Source organism: Protomyctophum bolini (genome assembly GCF_963924005.1).
Source record: "Protomyctophum bolini genome assembly, chromosome: 16".
NCBI lineage: Eukaryota > Metazoa > Chordata > Actinopteri > Myctophiformes > Myctophidae > Protomyctophum > Protomyctophum bolini.
In genome coordinates, this window is record NC_137877.1 from 42,226,157 (window position 1) to 42,240,166 (window position 14,010).

At 43.6% G+C, this 14,010-nt stretch overlaps 1 pseudogene across 1 annotated transcript; it reads right to left on the reverse strand.

Moving 5' to 3' along the window:
- Positions 1-1,176: 1,176 nt before the first annotated feature.
- On the reverse strand, positions 1,177-13,788 carry LOC308330355 (annotated as a pseudogene). Its single transcript has 6 exons — positions 13,758-13,788; positions 12,681-13,137; positions 12,235-12,462; positions 8,789-8,878; positions 3,098-3,268; positions 1,177-1,250 (listed from the first exon to the last, which is right to left on the reverse strand). The product of its transcript is annotated as an uncharacterized misc_RNA (transcript).
- Positions 13,789-14,010: the final 222 nt, after the last annotated feature.

The window sequence follows — 14,010 nt, forward strand, 5'->3', positions numbered from 1 at the left end:
AAGGCTACAAACAAACCTCCGCCAGCTAGCAGGCAGCAACAACACAGTCTGATACTTGCGTAAAATTGAGTGATCAGCAGTGCCGATCGCTGGGATTGCAGGGTTAGTACAAAGATGTAGGTCACCAGGCTAAAATCCAGAAGTTTGGTATAAAATAGATGAGTGGAAACTGTTAAAAAACGTAGTAGCAAGCGCGTCGAGATGAGCGACAAACAGCGTCCAAGTGACAGCACTAGAGCATCAGCGTTCTGAATCACCTGCTGTCATCTGAAAGGAAGGGCAAGCACTTAGTACCTGAGGGAAGTTTGTGGTGGTGGGTGTGACAGCCCACTCACCCTGTTACAATGGAAGTTAGTGGTGAGACAGAAGAGGTCTAATGTGATCCTGGGCTCTATACACCTCTACATACAAATAGCTGAAACCATGTCCCACATCTTAAATGGTTGCCATGTTTACAGGGGCCTTTACATATGTAGGCATGCCAGAATAGTGGATTTGATATCGAAAGACATCTCTTCCATTTTCAGGTCCTCCATCATGCTTTATAAGCATTCTACTGTGAAGCCGAGGATGTTTAACCTGTGTAATGATGATTCTGTGTTCTCTAACATTTCAGCTAACACCCCTGATGTCATTGTTGTAAATGAAAACCATAGAGAGGTGTTCATTCTCGAGGTCGGCTGTACCTTTGACTATAGCCTGGAAGAAGCCTTTCTAACCAAAGTGCTGAAGTATCAGCAGCTAATGCAGACCATCTCACAGCTAGGCTACAGATGTAGCCTAGCTGTGAGATGGTCTGAATAGGGTTATGGACAGGAAATAATGTAGTATGTAGTTGTTTTTCTATTTTTACATACAAATACAGAGAACAGACAGGGAACAGGACAGTTCTGGTAATACATGGACAGAGTTGTTTTTTAGTTGGTTTGGTCACAAAACTGAAACTGAAACAAAACAAAAATTAGACTAAACGAAACGGGACAAGAGACAAGACGAGTAACAACCCCCCACCCTCCCACTTGGAACTTTGACACCTTTTTCTATCATTGTATACATTTGTTTTAATAGGGTAAATAGTAGTAATAGCCTCAGAGAGAGAGAAAGATAGACGGAAGTATAAGGAGTGGGGTTGGTGTGCGGAGTAGGAGGGGAACACCATGGTTTATAACCCTTGATCTATGGGATGTTCAGCAGACTTGAGAGATTCTCCAGATAGGTTATTGTCGGACCCCAGGAGGAGATGAATCCTCCTGGAGAGCAACGTAGATCGAATTTAATTTTTTCGAGATTCAGGAATAGCATGGTATCTTTCAGCCAATGGTCTGGTTTAGGGGGGAGTGGGGATTTCCATTCTAGGAGGATTCTCCTTTGAGCGAGTAATGATAGAAAGGCTATACAGTTATGAACCTTTTTGTTACACTTAATATTTTTTGGAAGTACACCAAAGATTGCCACTTCAGGACAGGGGAGTAAGGATATACTAAACAACACAAGGATCGAAATATAACAGTCCAGTATTGTGTTAATTGGGAGCATGACCAGAACATGTGTGTTAAGTTAGCTGGGGATATGTGGCATCTATCACACTTGTCGTCAACACTGGTATACATTCTAGCTAGTTTAGCTTTGTAGTAGTGAGAGCGGTGCAGAACTTTAAGTTGGATTAGGTTAAGCCTGGCACATGAGGTACTACTATTTACCTGAGTGAGGGCGTTACTCCACGTCTCATCTGTTATGATTTCACCTAGTTCCCCTTCCCAGCCTGATTTGGTTGTATTAAGAGAAGTGGTCCTTAAATTAGAAATAGTGTTATAAATATAAGACAGAAGGCCTTTTTTTTGCAACGGGGCATCTAAAATGGATTCAGTTCCAGATTTGGGAGAGATGTTAGGAAAAGAAGGATTATGTGACTGGGCGAAGTGGCGGATCTGGAAATATCTAAACAAATGAGAGTTAGGTAGATTGAATTTAGATGCTAGTTGCCTGAAGTTAGCAAAGATGTCGTTGACGTAGAGATCCTCCAGTCTAACGAGTCCTGATCTAGACCATAGAGAGTAAGTTGGGTCTGACAATGCGGGGGTGAACAGGTGGTTATTACGTATCGGGCTATAGGGAGAAAGTTCTCTGAGGTTGAAAGAGGATCTGAATTGGGACCATATTTTCAAGGTGTTCCTAACAATAGGGTTGGAGGTATAGCGGTTCTGGGAAATGGGTAGGCTGGATGTGATAAGAGCCAATAAAGATGTGCCCAAGCATTAACTGGCTTCGTTTTGGCACCAGTCCAAATCAGGATTGTGAACCCAACTGACCAACTTAGATATATTAGCAGCCCAGTAATAGTACTTAAAGTTGGGGAGGGCAAGTCCCCCATCAGGTCTGGATCTTTGTAGGGTTTCTTTCTTAATTCTCTGAGATTTATCTCCCCATATAAATGATAACATGAGTTTGTCCAGATTACGGAAAAAATACACGGGTATAAATATTGGCAATGCTTGAAACAAGTACACAAAACGGGGTAGAACATTCATCTTTATACTATTCACTCTTCCCGCCAAGGATATATTCATGGTCTTCCATCTCTCTAGGTCCTGTTTAAGTTTGTCAACAAGAGGTAGTAAATTATCCGTAAACAAGGAGTTTGTAGTCTTACGGATGTGAATTCCAAGATAGCGGAAACCTATTTCTGTTACTCGAAAGGGTAGGGAATCGTTGGGTATTTGACGAGGCAGGCAATTCACTGGGAAGCACTCACTTTTATTAAAGTTTAACTTATATCCTGAAAAAGAGCCAAATCTGTTCAGGAGTTCGATGATCTTTGGGACATTACAAACTGGATCAGATAGGTATAGCAGTAGATCATCAGCGTATAGCGAAAGTTTATATTCTGTTCCCCATCTGTGAATGCCTTGTATAAAGGCTGGTGATTTGAGTGCGATTGAAAGGGGCTCAATTGCGAGTGCGAAGAGTAGGGGACTTGCGGGGCAGCCCTGTCTACAGCCTCTTGAGAGAGTGAACATCTGGGATTTCATCCCGTTTGTGACCACTGAGGCCTTAGGCGAGGAATAAAGGAGTGAAATCAACGATATGAAGATGGGACCAAAGCCAAAGTTCTTGAGGATCTCTAATAGGTAGCCCCACTCCATCCTATCAAATGCCTTCTCCGCGTCCAGGGAGACCACGACCTCCGGGGTCACCAAGGATGCAGGAGAGTGAATGACATTGAGGAGGCGGCGGATATTAGAAGCGGAGTGGCGGTCCCTAATGAAGCCTGTTTGGTCGGTTGAAATAATGTCTGGGACCACTATCTCTAACCGTGATGTTAAGGTTTTTGCGAGGATTTTATAGTCTGTATTTAGGAGCGAAATGGGGCGATATGAGTTACAATTCAATGGGTCTTTGTCTGGTTTCAAAATGAGGGAGAATGATGCTTCTGTGAGTGTTTGTGGAAGGGACCCCTGGTTCAGAGAGTCAACAGTCATGTCTAGTAGAAGTGGAGCCAATTTATTGGAAAATAGTTTATAGAATTCAATTGGGTAACCGTCTGGGCCAGGGGATTTACCATTTTGCATTTCTGAAATAGAGTCTATTATCTCGCTCAATTGTAATGGTTGTTCTATAGATTCACGCTTTGTGGAATGAAGAGTCGGAAACCGGAGATCCCCAAGAAAGTTCAGCATGTCTGTATTGTCCGCTGGAGATTCAGAAGAGTATAGATTAGAGTAAAAGTTTTTAAATGTGTCATTAATCTCTAAAGGAATAACTGTACATGCGTTGGATGGTGTCTTAATTTGTGAGATGTTTCTTGATGCAATCTCCTTCTTAAGCTGGTGTGCTAATAAGCGACTGGCTTTCTCTCCGTGTTCGTAGATAAGACCTCGTGAGCGCAGTAAAAGTTTCTCTGTTTCCTCTGTAGTGAGTAAGTTATACTGCATTTGTGCATTTAACCTGTCTTTGTAAAGCTCAGGTGTGGGAGAGGCTGAATATTCGTTGTCAAGTTTTGTGATACGTTCCAATAGGTGGTTCTGTTGTTGTCTTTTTAGTTTATTATGCTTTGAACAATAAGATATTATTTCGCCTCTTATTACAGCTTTCAAGGTTTCCCATAATAAAGATGGAGATACAGAGTCTGATTTATTATTTAAAATAAAATCATCAATTTTATTTGAAATGAATGAGCAAAAGTTGGGATCGTTTAAAAGTAGAGGACTTGGGGCTGTATTTTGCGTGTCTTAAGTACCAGGTCTTATTACCTAACTTGAGTAAACTAAAGACCTGGAGGCGTGATCAATGCCATTTGGCTATTCTGAGTGGCCAAAGAGCATTGATCACGCCTCCAGGTCTTTAGTTTACTCAAGTTAGGTAATAAGACCTGGTACTTAAGACACGCAAAATACATTAGTCTCCAAGGAGGACATGGCTTATGCAAATTTGAGAAGTTTAAGTCAAGCAGTAAGGGGGCGTGGTCTGAAATAACAATTGCTGAGTATTCAGTATTCTTGACTGAGGGTAGGAGGAGTTTATCAATAAAGAAGTAATCAATCCTAGTAAACGACTTGTGGACATTAGAAAAAAAGGAAAAACTTTTTTTGTTTGGGAATTGGAATCGCCATGGGTCAACGCAACCCATTAAGTTCATAAATGTTGATATTGTTTTAGCCATTTTAGTGAGGGGTCTTCTCTTTGAACTAGATCTATCGAGAGACTGGTTGATTGTAGAATTTAAGTCGCCACCGAGGATCAAACGATAGGAGTTCAAATCAGGTAATAACGAGATTACCTTATTCATAAAGGCCTCGTCATCCCAGTTGGGTGCATATATGTTTACTAGAAGTAAAGTAGTTTTTATCTTTGGCAGCCTAGGGCATGTGCATAAGTTGGTTGTGAGGGGCTTACAAATGGCCGGCCTTTCCAAAAGGAGAGCCAAGCAGTTAGCGAGGTATTGATCAGTTTCAGCCATTATAGGAAGCCGCTCAATTTGGAGGAGGCGTTGTTTCCTTTATCCATGATTTATGTCTGCTGCCCTGTGTCCGACATGTCAGCTGTACTGTATGTAACGATGCTTTGCCGTCCATGCACGTTGTAACTGGCTGCTCTCCCACTGTCAAACTGCACTGGCAGTGTTTATGTCCTTTGTACAGTAACAAGGTATTCCTGTACTTTTCATTATGTGAACATAAATAAACATTTCAAGTGTGTGTGTGTGTGTGTGTGTGTGTGTGTGTGTGCGTGCGCGCGCGCGCGTGTGTGTGTGTAGGTCCGATATGGGGGGAATTCCCCCTCTATGGAGACCCATAAAAAGGGTCTTTGTTGAAAAGGGATATTCCATGCTATTACTCAAAAATGTGCTTATCTAGCTATTACATAAACAATATGCCCACTCTTTTCCCCTCCTGCCTTGACATCTCTTTACCCCTAAAATCTGTTCTACACACAATGCATGCACTCTTGACCTCTCATAATGTGCTGATCTAATTACATAAACAATATTCCTGCTCTTTTCCCTCCCGCCTTTTTTTATTTTATTTGTTTTACCCCATGACATAACTCAGTTACATAAATTGAGACAGGGCCTTTCAGTTACATAAAAGGAGGCGGGACTTCCGGTTGACCTATATAAAAGGGGCGGGACTTCCGGTTGACCTATATAAAAGGGGCGGGACAAACGTTTGACGAGACAATCTGACGTTTTAGCTGTCATTTAACTCTCTTAGGCCTACCTATTATGTAAAAAAAAAAACCTAACCCTAACCCTATATACTGTATTTATAGTCAGTGGCGTGCACAGACATTTAGAGGGGCAGGTGCTCAAGTGAAAAGAAAACGTCCGGTTGTGTGAGATTTATAGATTTTGGGGCATGAATAATATATTAGAAGCTTTTTTGATCAATAATTGATCAATGTCGCCCTGGTGTCTACTATACAAAAAAAAAAAAAGAATAATACAAAATTATTCAAAAGTGCACATTGCCGTCCATAGGGCAAGGGCAGGTGGTGCTCTGGCACCCCCTAGTGTCTATATGTGCACGCCACTGTATATAGTCGTACATTTAACCCATACTGACCTGAGATCAGATTCATGCGAGGTTTCCACTGGACGTGTACACACTGGTCTGATTAACCCATTCTGACCCGAGATCAGATTCTAAAAAAATGTCAGCCGTTCTTCGATTTTTCAAAAAATAGCAGACCTACAAGCTCGTAGCGCGCCACTCGGTGGCGCGCTATGAGCTTGTAGATCTGCTATTTTTTGAAAAATCGAAGAACGGCTGACATGATGCCAACACCAAAATGGGTTAAAAACTGTGTACATTGGTGACTATAACCATAATCCATCTGATCTTGAAAAAAAAAAGTAACCCTAGTCAACTAGCACCATTTACAAGTCGACTAGTTGAACAGTCGACTAGTTGAACAGTCGACTAGCTGCTTAAAGCCCTCCTGTGTGTGAAGGCAGTGTGTGCCACGTGTTGTACATGTGGAACTTGTCAGAGCCATATCAACACACGCCTGGAGATGACTAAATGAGGCAATGAGGCATTCAGGGGGCATTTATATATGCATTATCCAATTCAGTGGATTTCAACCAGTGGTCACCATGCTAAATGATGGGAGAGTCGGTAACCAAAATGGACCCCTTCTTATACACATCGTTAACTCGAGATCGAGAGAGAGTTCTTTCGTTTGATTTTACAAGAAGTCACCAAATTAGAGAACGCTGAAGAGTTGTTGTTATTTTGATCGACGTTATCGCCTGTTATCTCTCCTAAATGGTTATACCGACGTCAACACAGCCATTGGAATTGTGGGCAAAAATCTTATCCACAGACGGCATCTTCTTTAGTTTTGGGTCTGCGAGGCCCGTGGCTCAAATGCCACAATAAATACATAATGGAACTTGATATGAAAATGGTTGAAAACCACGGATCCAAATCACATACAGACAGTACTGTACAATACATACTACTTACTACACCGTTAGTAGGTTTGCTCCTCTCTCTGGAGCAAAAAAATAAACCACTAGCAAAAATAAAAAGCCAAGCTTAGTGGAAACAAACGTATTTTCTACTGAGCTAAATGTTTTCAAGTCCCACCCCCCCCCCCTCCTCCCCTTCACTGTCTTCTGCTGGACACAATTTGGACCAAACTGGAAAATAAATGCTTTACCAAAAATACCAATAGCTTTCTTCACAAATATCTCAATAAAAGGGGGTCTAACTGTACTAGCACCTCTCAATTTCATGTTCCAATACCCAACTGTGACAGCTGCTGAACATTGGGGGTGCCATAAACAAATAACCCTATATGCAGGGAAAGTAAAAAAAATAAATGAATACAAAATGTTTCATTCTACTTTAAGTCGCATGTGAGTCTGAACTATCCATTGCATTTTGTTTTCGCACGAAAAAGGCGAAAAGCGGCCATAGAAACCTTTTCCAAATGTCACCTCCTTCGGTCCACCTCCCCCCTAGACTTAGTACTCGCCGTTATTATACTTATACTTAAAAATAGCAGATCTACAAGCTCGTAGCACGCCACCGAGTGGCACGCTACGAGCTTGTATAGGTCTGCTATTTTTTTTAAAACCCTGTGAAAAATGCGGCACAAATCTTTGAATATAATATTCTTTCAGAGCAGAGAATGTTTAGTTTTTTTTGACGTCAGGCCTAAATGGGTTAATATCAAGTCCGATATGACGCCAGGCAGGTCATTTTCCTCCACAATGAATTGGAGGAGAAGCGACAGCCCAGAGGAACCTCTCGGCTTGTCATCTACGAATTGAAGTTGCTCTGCAAAGAAATCGACACATTAAGAGAAACTCTGAATCCTGAGAATCCTGAAACTCTGAAGACCCATGCAGGACCGGGTGAACATTATGTTATACTTTAGCTGTTGAAAAATAGCAGATATACAAGCTTTTTTATTTTATTTTTATTTATCTTTGAATATATACTGTTTTTTATAACCGTTTTTAACTCAAATCTTTGCTTCTGGGGGTGGGGGGGGGGGGGGGGGGGGGTGTCCCTGGAACAACATATTTTCAGATGGGGGGTCGGCAGCCAATTAAATATATTCTTAAGGGGGGGTCCTTGACATGAACATATTTGAGAACGACTGACATTATTATTATTATTTATTATTATTATTATTATCAATATCAGTAAAAAAAAAAAAAAAAAATCAATTATGAAATATTAAAATCGCTTTCAGAGACTTTGGCGATTAATCGTAAAAAATCGATTTAACCCAGTTTTTTTTGTTGTTGTGTCCCAGTGTCAATTATCTAATCTTAGTGTGATCCTGGGCGCTATACTAACACACACACACACACACACACACACACACACACTTCCCTCTGCCAACCTGGGGAGAGCAAACGGACGTGACCTCATGTTTTCAACTTCAATTGTGGGAGTCTAAAGAACTATAGCCGCAACACACCGTTACATCGAGGTATCACCAGAGCCCCTTGAGATGTAGCACAGTGGTTCCTATAAAGTGGGGTCCGGCCGGGGGACCCCCCCAGGGGTCCTTGAGGGAGTTCCAGGGGGTCCCCCCCCCATAGCTAAATGATAGTTATAGAACCAAAATGGACCCTTAATGGGTCTGTAACTCTGAGCGTGTACAAATGGAACCAAACGGACCCCCCGTTTAGGGTTCGTTAAGAATCACTGCCAGGCTCACGAGTGTCAATTTGGGGGGTTTTCCTTGACATGAAAATGTTTCGGGGGAACCAGTACTGTTGTATAGGAGACAGCGGGACGAGGGGGGTTTCTGGGGGAAGCGTTACCTCGGAGGGACGACGACGGGCTTTGGAGGTGCTGTTTGTGTTTCGGGGAGGCGCGAGAGGGGGCCGGGGAGTACCGTGGGAGCTGTCCTGCTGCTGGGGGGGAGAACAGGGACAGGGTTCAGTCACCATTATATAACCACCGACACAACCAGTGGGAGCAGCAGAAGAGAGGAGGCGCAGTGGAGGAGGAGGAGGAGGAGGAGGAGGCCAGCCCAAGCTGCCGGTTCGGCCAGAAGTGTGTGTGTGTGTGTGTGCGAGGTAAAAAAACAATAATAAGGCCACTAGGGGGCGATGCAGCCAAACTAATTGCAGGCAGCTGTGTCTGAATGCCAGAACAGAGTCAGTCCCAGGTAGAAAAGCCCCTAAGTCCATGTCAATTATATGAGTCGAGTATAGGCAAAACAATACCTATATTGAATTGTTTATTTATAGGATCAATATAAGTCAATTCATATTATGATATAACCCGTCCACAGGAGTAGCCTTTTCACATTTATCACACATTTTGTTATTTTCACCTACAGTATACCGTGATAGGTGAATATAGGTAAACATGTAATTAATAGTTATCACCGTGAAACTTCTCCCGTTGATTACTTACACGAAGACAATGATTTATTGTATTACAGTTTTTTTATGAAAACAAAAAAGCTACTCCTGTGGAAGGATTACCATGTATTTTACTATTAATGTACTTCTAGTGATCCTATGGATAATTTAACACAGTCAGGTATGTTTTTTTTCCACACTCAATTCATGATTAACAACGTTCCAATTTTGGGAGGTCTGGCTCATGGACTTAAAAACTGGTTTCTGGACTGAACCGGTTCCCAACCGGTGGAAAAGGAGCCAGAGAGAAGGAGGTGGTGGTGGTGGTGCATGCTTTTAAACATTCAACATCAGACACACAAACAAACAGGTGCGCGTGTGTGAGAGAGAGAGAGAGAGAGAGAGAGAGAGAGAGAGAGAGAGGGAGTGAGAGGGAGTGAGAGGGAGGGTTGGGCCTGATTTTAAACACACCTTTTCAGTTCAGTGTTTATTGTTGTTCCATTGTTTTTGACGTCATTTTGTATCCTCGATTGTATTACATGTTTTATTATTTATTAATCGCACCTTTTATTTCCACCGCGGAACGTTTCTCACTGGGCGCTTTTCTATAGTACTGAAAACTGGAAATAATAAAAAGTCACCCCATTTTGTGTTGCCTAGAACTGGAGGTCTGACAAAGAACAGTAACAATATGAAGTAAGTACAGCTTTGTGATGTCACTGAGATGTACTTGTTACTGTTACAATTTTTTTTCAGACCTCCAGTTCTAGGCAACACAGAATGGGGTGACTTTTTATTATTATTTCCACAACAGGTATATTAATGACAGTAAAATGTCGAAAATTAGTGGTATCCTGTAGTTACTATTCATTGATTCACTGGGATACCAAAAAACATTAAAAACAAATGGTTTCACGCTGTTCTCAGGTTGAATATTGATATGCGATTAAAATGCGATTAATCTAGATGAATTAACTACAAAGCCTCTGATTAATTAGATTAATTTTTTTTAAACGAGTCCCAGCTCTAGTTTCCGCACATGCTCAGTAACAGCCATAAGAAAATAATTGGGCACTATGCTGGGGTCAAAGACGGTTCGGTATGGTTTTCAAAAGGAAACCGAACCGAGTGATTAACCATCGACCATGTCCACACGAACACAGCCTGTGTCGTTAGGAGGTTGTCTAATGTCTAATGCGGGATTAATTTTCTTACTACAAGTTTGGGGAGGGAACCCTTTTTGGTGTTTTAAACATCATGTTATGCTTTAGCTATTTTTGAAAAAATCGTGAAAACGTAGTGCAAATCTTTGAATATGTATTCTTTCAGAGCGAACGTTTTTAACTCAAGTCTTTGCTTCTGTTGGGGGAGGGGGGGGGGGGGGTTCGGGTCCCTGAAACAACATATTTTCAGATGGGGGTCGGCTGCTAATTACATTATAATTTTTGGGGGTCACCGACATGAAAATGTTTGATAACGACCGATATAGAAACATGAGTTTTTTTTCCTGAAAACTGTCAGGATTTAGAAGACATTTGTAGAATCAAACTCAGGTCTAAATGGGTTAGCTAGCCTATCAACATGTCCACATGTCGTTAGGAAGTTGTCTAATGCAAGGATTAAAATCATTGTCTTGCTGTAGTTTAAAGAGGATTCAAAACCAGTGTTGATTTTGTCGACTAAACACTCAAATTGGAAACTACATGAAAACTAAGCTACGGCGACTAAAACAAGAGGACAATTTTGTCAAACAAATAAAACAAAACTAGACTAAAATGTTTAAGAAGGGACTAGTGGAGAAGAGATCCAGTATAAGTAAACGACAACTTCATTTTACACTTGCATGCTGAAAATAGCCAATCGACAAGCTCACGAGATCGGCTATTTTGTGTAAAACTCGGCCATTACGACGGCATCAAGGACCGACAAAATACAGTTTAGTCGACTAAATCGACCGTAAACACTAAAAGCATTCCAGGTGACTAAAACCAATTGAAAACTATATCCAAGAGACCGACTGAAAATTTAAATCTAAATTTTGCTGTCAAAATCAACACTGACAAAAGAAACGGTTCTTTCAAAGTTGCAGCCAAAGGGGGGGAAAAAAAGGATGAATTGAACAGAATGCTCCCCCTGCCAGGGAGCATCGGACATCATCCGACTCAGAGCAGACGTTGTCATAGATGGAACGTTATTGTCAGAAACAAGTGTTATTTTGTACAAAAGGGGAAAAAAAAAGGAAAGAAAGTCGACGAGGCATTTGATTCAAACGTGGACATGACGTAAAAAAACACAGGTCTGGAACAAAACGTTAATTCATTTCAAAATCAGATAATCGGGCCCGTGAAACTCACCGATATAGTATATATTATTTAACCACTTCATACTTTGATAAACGACATACGATGCGGCAAAAAAGAAAATAAGACGATCTACAACGATTGTGAGGTTATGAATCAGGTTCGATTTGGGAGTTTCTTTTGTTTAAATAAGATATGCCTAGAATGGGTTGAAAGTGTTAACGATGCGTCAAACCCACAAAAGGGGTTCCCGCCCCAAAATTGGTTAGCCAATGGCAGTAGACGGTGTTTATCTGTAATAGTTTGAGAACCACTGAAACATAGGGATTTTCAGAAAACTTAAGCTTTTTTTTTTTTTTTTAACCGGCCTTTTTAAAAAAATCTGATCTCAGGTCAAAATGGGATAAATGGGGAAAAATCGTTAAAATGTGCCTCAAATCTTTCCGAAAATTGTCACGATTAGCAGAAGCGAACGAGCGCCCCACACGCGCGGCTAGGCTATACACGCTAAACACCCAGCCGTCCCTGACCCCGTTATGTTCCAATAATCACTCTTTTACACACGACACCTGTGAGTCGTTAGCATCGTACACTCACTGGCAGACTGGACGTGGTGGTGGTGGTGTCTCTGGGGGGAGGAGCCTCCCCCGTTGGCCTGCACCTGCAGGTTGTTGGACTCACAGCTGCGGCTGTTCCTCGTCACCGGCTTGGAGGAAGGGGTGGGGGCTGCCGCCGGCGGCGGCGGTGGGGAGGAGGAGGGGGCCGCCGCTGAGGAGGAGGAGGAGGAGGGGCGCGTCAGGTTGGGAAGGCTACGACGCAGCTTCTCTGCAAAATGGAGGCAACAACAACGACGACGGTCACACTCGTGTCAAGTGAGGGGGGTTGGATGTGTCCCCCGTGTGGAAGACGAAAACGTCACTTAACTAGCCCCCCCCCCCACAAAACAAAACATTTAAAGTCCATAGACTTGGCTGGGCAAAGAAACGACGTCATAACTAACCCCGAGCAAACATTTAAATCGACATCGCTCGTCTCGACCTTACCTTCGTTCTTGACCACTTTGGTCTGCAGCGGGTCGGCCCCGGCCCCTCCGGCCCCTCCCCCCCCGTGACCACCCTGCAGCGAGTGGCGGGGCTGTTGCAGGCGGCTGACGGCGGGCTGCGGCGAGCCTCCGCCACGCGCACCCCCGCCGTACTCGGAGGAAGAGGAGCGCGCCGGGGAGCGCGAGCGCGGCGAGTTGCGCGGCGAGTGGCGCGGCGACGGGCTGAAGCGGCTGGAGAAGGAGGAGGAGGAGGTGGAGGCTGGGGCGGTGGTGGTGGTGTGGTGGTGGTGGTGGTGCAGGCTCCTCCTCGTCGTCCTCCAGGCTGTGGTGGTCGTTGTAGTGCTCCAGGTCGAGGTCGTGGTCGCTGAAGGCGCCGCCGCGGTGGCTGTGCTGCAGGGAGTGGCACGACGAGCCGGAGCTGCGCCGCGAGGCCGTGGCCGCGTAGTCCTGCCGCAGGCCTGTGGGGGGGAGAGACGCACGCACGCACACACACACACAAACACACACACACACACACACACACACACAATGGTCAAGAGGTGCACGCGCACAAGTCGCACGTCCACACACACACACACACACAGGTCAAGAGGTCCACGCACATCCGCACATCCACACACACACACACACACACACACACACACACACACACACACACAGGTCAAGAGGTGCACGCACGTCCATACACACACACACACACACACACACAGGTCAAGAGGTGCACGCACGTCCACACACACACACACACACACACACACACAGGTCAAGAGGTGCACGCACGTCCACACACACACACACACACACACAGGTCAAGAGGTGCACACACATCCACACACACACACACACACACACACACACACACACACACACACACACACACACACAGGTCAAGAGGTGCACGCACGTCCACACACACACACACACACACACACACACACAGGTCAAGAGGCGCACACACATCCACACACACACACACACACACACACACACACACACACACACACAGGTCAAGAGGTGCACGCACATCCACACACAAACACACACACACACAGGTCAAGAGGTGCATGGCTGCACGCACATCCATCCACACATTCCAACGGGTGCAGCATCCCCCCAAAAAAGGAGGTAAAACACACACCGTTTAAAAATCTCCCAAAAGAATGTATTGACAAAATGAAAAAAAAAAAGAGCGGATAAAAAAATATATATATTATACAACATTTCCGGCGGAAGCAGTATAACGTCATAGTATGAATAAATATTGTTCCAGTAAAACAATGACTGACACACACACACACACACACACACACACACATACACACACACACACA